The sequence below is a fragment of the Eschrichtius robustus genome, chromosome 13 (genome assembly GCF_028021215.1).
Source record: "Eschrichtius robustus isolate mEscRob2 chromosome 13, mEscRob2.pri, whole genome shotgun sequence".
NCBI classification, from domain to species: Eukaryota; Metazoa; Chordata; class Mammalia; order Artiodactyla; family Eschrichtiidae; genus Eschrichtius; species Eschrichtius robustus.
This window is the reverse complement of record NC_090836.1, coordinates 21,143,603-21,151,511: the sequence shown is the minus strand read 5'-3', so window position 1 is coordinate 21,151,511 and position 7,909 is coordinate 21,143,603.

Below are 7,909 nucleotides of genomic sequence, written 5' to 3'. Positions count from 1 at the left end.
TCTCTCGGGTTCAGCGAGGCTCACGGGAGTAGGGGCGTGAGGAAAGGCACGGGGAGGATGGAGACTACCTTTTGCAGAGGATCGGGGTCATATTGGTGTGCTCGCCACCCCGTAATCACAACGTTATCACAAAATGAAGATCATCTAGAATATACTCTCTAATCAGGGTGAAAGGTCACTTTTTAAGTTAAATTGCATATGTGTCTATTGGGCCAAATGCCGTATGGTTTCTCAAAGATTAATGCTATTAATCATTGCGTCTTTTATGGGACCCTATCTGGTTTGGGAGACACAGCATATAAATTATGCAAAGTGCAGTAAGTGAGCAAAGAAGTAGATGAGTGGTACATTAAGCTCCAGGGGACGTCAGGATAGGGTGAGTTCACTGTGGGTTGAGAGGCCATTATAAAGTATTGTAGGTGGGACATAAGCTGGGCTTTAAGTAATACAGTATTTTGCATAACAGGGGCTTGGACACACCTGTGAGGTGGGGAGAGACTGAGTAAAGCCTAGTGGCGAGATTAAGCTTGTCGTTTTGGCAGCACTGAGTAAACAGCCTGATGGAACAGTGAAATAGGTGGGAGGGGGAAAAATGTAAGTTTAAGTAGGGAGGACACAGGCGGACTCAGAAATAAATGAAACCTCACGTAACGCCATTTCCCATCCAAGGAAGTGATATTCAGCTGTGACAAGCATCTTAAAAACAGAACAAAACAAACCCACCACAAAACAAAGAAACAGAAAAGCAAACCAGAATCAGGGTTCCAAGTGTACAACCCGAAGCATCATAACTGGAACATTTTGTTCTCAAACTGGTAGGTTTACTTACTACCTGTGGTGCTTCTCCAGCCCGAGCTCTGCAGTCCCTAATCACATGCTTCACAGACCTTAGCATCGGTGATTTCCTACTTCTCCCCTCTTTTCTCTCTTACCCCGCTCCGCATAGGGTGCTCTGAAAATCCGTTTTTGGAATATCAAGATTTTTACATATGTTCCTATGCCTGTGGGTCGTCATCATTTCTGTCACCAGGCAAGAGGGAGAGGAAGTGTAGTACTTCAGAACTGGGGCTCTGGATTAAAATAACCTGAGCCAAATCCTAGCCCTCTGTCCACTAGTTTTGTGACAAAGTATTTTTTTTTTTTTTCTCCCAGGGAAAACATTTAATACCCAAAGTGGTCTCTGATAGTACATTATAAAGAAAAAATTCTGTATTTTTTCTGAATTTTTGAATTTTATTTTATGTTTTATACAGCAGGTTCTTATTAGTTATCTGTTTTATACATGTTAGTGTATATATGGCAATCCAAATCTCCCAATTCATCCCACCACGCCCCCTCCACTTTCCCCCCTTGGTGTCCATACATTGTGACAAAGGATTGATATTTAAATTCTCTGTGCCTCAGTTTCTTCATCTGCAAATTTGCATCAATATTATGAATGACCTCCTGAGTTTACTGCAAGGATTAAATGAGATAACATATGTATGATACACTTTCTGAAACTCAGTGTATTTATTCGGATATTAAATGTCCTCTTAAAGCACAAAATAGTGCCAGAAATAACTAATTAACCCATTCCTCTCATCAGACTTGCCCTGTTTAATTTCCCATGAAATGAACGCTCTTATAACATCCATGCTTGTGATCTTCTTATCAATCCACAGATACCGAAACTAGCAACACCCAGAGAGATTTTCCTCCTAGTCATAAAGGAAGCCAGTGGCAGAGCCAGAAATAATATTCAAATTCTGAATCCACTAGACTGTATCACCTGTCTGGCAAACTCTACTCTTTCTTCCTCCTCCAGATGAGTGTTTCATACCTGATGTTTCTCAGAGCAGTGAAACGAGGAACCTGAATTTATTCAGGAATAATCTGAGTAAATTCCAATGGCTCTGCAATGAATTGAATAAACATGTTATTTCATCACTTATTATTTATCACTTATTTATTTCATCACTTACTATTGTTTGCCTTGGGCTGATTCTAACAGAATACAGTCGCCTCTGGGTATCCATGGGGGATTGGTTCCAGGACCCCCTTGGATACCCAAATCTGTGGATGGTCAAGTCCCTTATGTAAAGTGACATAGTATTTGCATGTAACCAAACGGCTTCTCCAGCCCCGAAAACATGCTTTGTTAACAGGGGAGGGAGTACAAAGGGAAAAAATGCAGACGTTATACCCCAAAAGAGCCAGGATGGGGCTTTGGCTTTTGTATATACTGCAGGTAGGATTGATAACATGTTTCCTTGCCAAGTCATTTCCCTTTAAGGTAGGTTGACCAGACAGGGCCCCTGATATTGCCAGACCTGAAATCAACTCTCTGTCTTGCTATAATTAGAGAACCTCTAAGAAATGCCATCCCCAACTCTTCAAAATTATATTTCAAGGAAATTAAATCTTGTTGTGTAAATAGGTTAAAAAAAATCTATTTAAATAACATATATCCCCTTCTCTCTAATGTAGTCTTTTTAAAAAATTTTTTAACAATTTCTTTTTTTTGGCCGTGCTGCTCAGCATATGGGATCTTAGTTCCCTGACCAGGGATTAAACCCACACCCCCTGCAGTGAAAGCATGGAGTCTTAACCACTGGACCTCCAGGGAAGTCCCTCTAATGCAATCTTTAATGTTGTTAGACATTAGCCAGTAGCTGGATCTCTGGAATTAATCTCTGGTTGATCTAAGGGACTCATTTTATCTAACCAAAAGTGGATTGGAGGGGAAGAGGAGTACTATTGGAAGAAGAGAAAGAAGGAAAGAAAGAAAACCAGATAGTGGAATCCTCCTTCATGAGAGGCATGGCCAAACATAACATACATTTTATTTTTCAAAACCTGCTCTATGTAAAATGCACTATTTCCTTTTTTTTTTTAATGACCATTTCTTATAGTAGCGCCCTTAGATTCTAGGTATCATTGTCTTTAAATTGCTTTCTGTTAATTAAACCTTAATAAGCAAAGGCAGTGTCTTCAGGAAGCCAATCTTCATAAAAATACTATCCCAGAAAGAAAGGGACTGGGAATTTTAGGGATTTATGGGTTCCATTCTGAAAAGGAGGAACCCAGAAGAGAATACTTTGGAAGAAAATCGGCAATATACTTTTGGAGGGAGGTTAAAATAAAGTGAGGCCCTGAAGATATTACAAGGTGTGTATTAGCTGAATGGCAATCATCTGTTGCTCTCCCAGATTTACGCTCCTGAAGTAAAGCAAGACCTACTCATCCTCGTTCAGTGTCCCAGCAGACGGGCCTCTATGGACAGCATCAGTTTGGCTCCCCTGCCATCTGATTTCCCGTTGAACTTGGCCAGTACAAGACACCAGCAGAAAACAGATGGGCATGAGCAGAAAAAGCCTGGGATATTTTTCTCCTGGATCCCACCCTGCCAGGTCTGTCTGACAGTGGTCCATGCTTTTCCATGGCTCCTGTCAGGCAGCCCTCTCCTAAAGTGACAGCCCTCACTTGGTTTTGAACAGCTCCCCTCCCTTGGCCCTTGCTGGGATACTGATGGCTCCCTAGAGCCACGACCTAGCACCACGTGGGGCTCCCCACTCCTTATTTTTTCCCTTAACCTTGCCCACACCATCGTGATCAAAATTCTTTTCAGCCTCCCCTTTAAAAAACTGTGCCATCTGTTTCCTAAGGGACCCTGACTGATATACACTCAGAGACTCTTTTTGTTGTCATGTTAATTTCCATAGCCCACTATGGCTGTCATCCACATTACACAAAGGGCATAATACCTCCCTTAAAATATTTCGTTTTTATTTTTAAACTCTGGTAGCCTTTCCTTCTGGTTAAGTACATGCAGCTAATTCAAAGAAAGAGATTTGGCTTAAAAAACAAAACAAACAAACAAAAAAACAAAAAACACTCCACAAACTTTCTTTCAAAAATTTGGATAGCTGTTGCTGCACTGGTTTCCATAGCGATTGTATCAGTTTATCATCTCACCAACAATCTGCGGGCCTGCTTGGTTCCCCACACCCTCATCAAAACAATGTGCTGATCTTTGCCAACCTGATAAGTGAAACATGGCATCTCCTCATTTCAATTCACATTTCTCTCCTTATGAATATGGTTTCATGTGTTTAAAGCTATTTGTGTTTCCATTTCTAGGTTCTATTTGTTTGTATTCTTTGGTCATTTTTCAATATGGGCTTGATTTTACCAATTTACAAAAGCTCTTTACGTATGAAGAAATTTAGTTCTTTGTATTTTATGTGTTAGAAATGCATTTGTACAATTTGTCATTTCTACTTTTATGGTATTTTTGCCACACATATTTTAAAAAAATAAACTCAGATTTCAATCTTCTCTGTGTGGCTTCTGAGTTTTTGTTAGACTTAGAAAGTCCTTCCTGACTCCAAAATCATAAATCATTCTCCCATGTTCTTTACTAGTACTTTCATGAGTCAATACATTTAGACTTTATTTTGGTGTATAGGGAGATAGGACTCCACCTTCATTATTTTTCAGATGACTACCAGGTTTTTCTAGGAAGTTATCCTAGAGGTATACTTGCACATATTTACAAAGATAAATGTTAAAATATATTTATTATAGTTGTGTTTGGAATGACAAAATATTGAAAACAACCTTTGCATCCTTCAGTAAGGACTGGTTATATAAATTACAGTTTATTCACACCTTACAATAAAATACAACTGTTTAAAAGAAAGAGGTTCTCCAAGGACTGATATGGAATCCCAAAATTATGTGGTCAAGTTATAAATCAACTCTAATGTGAAGAACAGTGTTTATACAATTTCTGATTTTAAAATATACATACAGTACAAACCAAAGCAAAACATAGGTACACATAGTTACAGAAAAAACTAGAGACAATGATAACTCTGGGGAGGGAAACTGGGGGACTAAGAAACAGGTAGAGAAGAGATTTAATTATTTCTTTATATCTTTTGTACTGTATTCATGTACAAGATCATCAGTTTAAATAAATGAATAAAAAAGAGAAAAAAGAATAGATTTTTTAAACTCAAGTCATTCTATTTTGGTGGCTGATTCATTACCATGTTATGTAGATTTGTAAGATAATGTCATTTACATCATTGAAACCTGCCCCTTAGTTTAGCACTTTTTAATACATAGGTGTAAAAAATGTGGCTCAGCAGTTCCCTCTGCTGGTGATCAGTTGAAATTCAATTGCCTAGAAATCATTAATAAACCTATCTTATGCTTTATTTTGTGATAATTATCACGTACTCAGTATATCATGAGTGATAATACTTTATATCATAATTAAAAAAAATCACAGTGGGAGTTTCTTAAAGTTAAAAAAAAAAATCACACATTTTTGTAGCAGTTCACAATTCTAGAGTTTTAACTGTTGTCTGAGGACAGAACGCTACCTTTGATGATGTGGGAATATTGAGAATAAAATAACTATTTTTAACAATAGTTATCAACAATTCGCATAAAAGTAAGCAACACTGTGTATGTCTTGTCAGGCTGTATGTTTTCATCATGTTCATCACTGTTATAATTCATTCATTCTACAGATATCAAGTACTTGGTGTGTGTCAGGCACATGCTAATGCTGGGATACACTGTGAATAGGCAAACTTCCTGCTCTCATAGAGCTTGCTTCCTACCAAAGGAGACAAAATTAACATAACTGACAAAAAATACATAGTATGCTAGTCTGATAAATGCTGAAGAAAGACGAATAAAGATAATGTGAAGAATGAGTTTGGAGGGAAGGCTGCAATTGTAGATAGGGTAGCCAAAGGAGGGCTTACCTAGGGGTGAATTTGAATAAAGACCTGGAGGAAGTGAAGAGGCTAGCCAGGAGTTTCCTGAGAAAATGCATCCAGGCAGAAAAGCAAGTGCAAAGGTCCTGAGGTGCAAGTTTGCCCGGCATGTTTGAGAAACAGCAAGGAGGCCTGTGTGGCTGGAGTGAAAAGGATAGAGGAGAGTAATAGGAAATGAGGTCAGAGCATTAATGGGGAAAACTAATTATGTAAGATCTTTGGGTTATAGAAGAACATTGGCTTTTACTCTAAGCAAGATAGGAAGCCATTGAAGGATTTTAAGGAGAGCAGATATGTGCTCTGAATAAATGAATAAACTGAAAGGAGTCAAGGGTAGAAACAGTGAGATTAGTTAGATGTTTATAACAAGAATCCAGGAGGAGAAATAATGACAAGAGGTCATAGAGAGATGGACAGATGATGACGATAGATAGATAGATATATAGATAGATGAATAGATAGACAGATAGATAGATAGATGGAAAGAAAGGTAGATAGGTAGATAGATGCTGTTAGATGAGACAGGATATGCTGACATGAGACTAACAGAAGACTTAAGAATGACTTCAAGATTTTGACCTGAGCAACTGGAGGAATGTAGCTGCGATTAATTGAGATGACTTAGAGGGAGGGATGAGTATCAGGAGCTCAGTTTCAGAAAGCTGAGTCTAAGATCCTATTAAATATTAAATATTCAAGTGGAGGTTGTCAAATAGGCAGTTGAGTACATGGTCTGGATTCAGGGGAGAGGTTTGGGTTGGAGATAGTATAAAACAGGGAGTCCTCAGCATAAAGGTGGCATATAAGTCTGTTGGACCTATTGAGCTCACCCAGGAAGTGAAGGCAGATGGGAAAGAGAAGTCCAAGGCCTGAGACCTATGACACGTCAACATTTATCAGTATGGGTAATGAGATGAGGAGGAACCAGCAAAAGAGACTGAAAAGGAGCAGCAGAAAGGTAGAAGGGGGACTTCCCTGGTGGTCCAGTGGTTAAGAATCCGCCTTCCAATGCAGGGGACACGGGTTCAATCCCTGGTCAGGGAACTAAGATCCCACATACTGTGGGGCAGCTGAGCCCGTGCGCCACAACTACTGAGCCCACGCACTCTAGAGCCTGTGCACCACAACTAGAGAGAGGCCCACACACCGCGAGGAGCCCACATGCTGCAACTAAGACCCGATGCAGCCAAATAAATAAATAAACAAATATTTAAAAAAAAAAAAAAAGGTAGAAGGAGGAAAATCCAGTAAATGCGATGTCCTCAAAGCCAGGTGGGGAAGGTTTCAAGGAAGACAAAGGGATCAACTGCTGATCAGTCAAGTAAAATGAGGACCAGGACATGATTTTGGATTAGCAATAAAGGAGCAGGTAAGTGGTAATCTTGAAAAGAGCAATTTCGTTTTGCAAACAAAAGAATGTTGCTCACCATCTGGTTCTACAAGAATGAAGCCACTAGCCACTGCAGTCACTGACCTTTAACACACCCTGAAAGGAGCTCGGGGCAGAGATCAGGAATGAGGCACTCTGTGCTCTGGGAAAAGCTGGCAGAACAGGCCTTCAGATAGTTATTTGCAGGAGAAGATTTTATGAACCCAATGTCTGGCATCTTCTCATACTTAGAAAAGCACTAAAATCATTAACAGAGACACCTGCTCCTCGTGACTAGCCCCAACCTTCTACCGAGATGTGTGCTTGGTTGCACGTAACCCCTTCATAAAAATCACATACACACTGACCTCCCCCCGCACCCCTTTGGAGCAGCTCCTCAGAGCTACCTGAGAGGCTCCCGGGCTATAGTCCTCAGTAAGCCCCAAATAAAACTTAACAGCTCTCACGTTGTGCTTTTTTCTTTTTTCTGTTGACAATTATAATGCATTTAAAAGTGAACAGGAGGAGAGAAATTAGAGACTGAGTATGGATCCTTCTTCTTAAGAGTTCACTGTGATTGGGGACCTCCCTGGTGGCGCAGTGGTTAAGAATCCCCCTGCCACTGCAAGGGACATGGGTTCGATCCCTGGTTCGGGAAGATCCCACATGCTGTGGAGCCACTAAGCCCCCTGCGCCACAGCTACTGAGCCTGCACTCTAGAGCACAGGAGCCACAACCACTGAAGCCTGAGCACCTAGGGTCC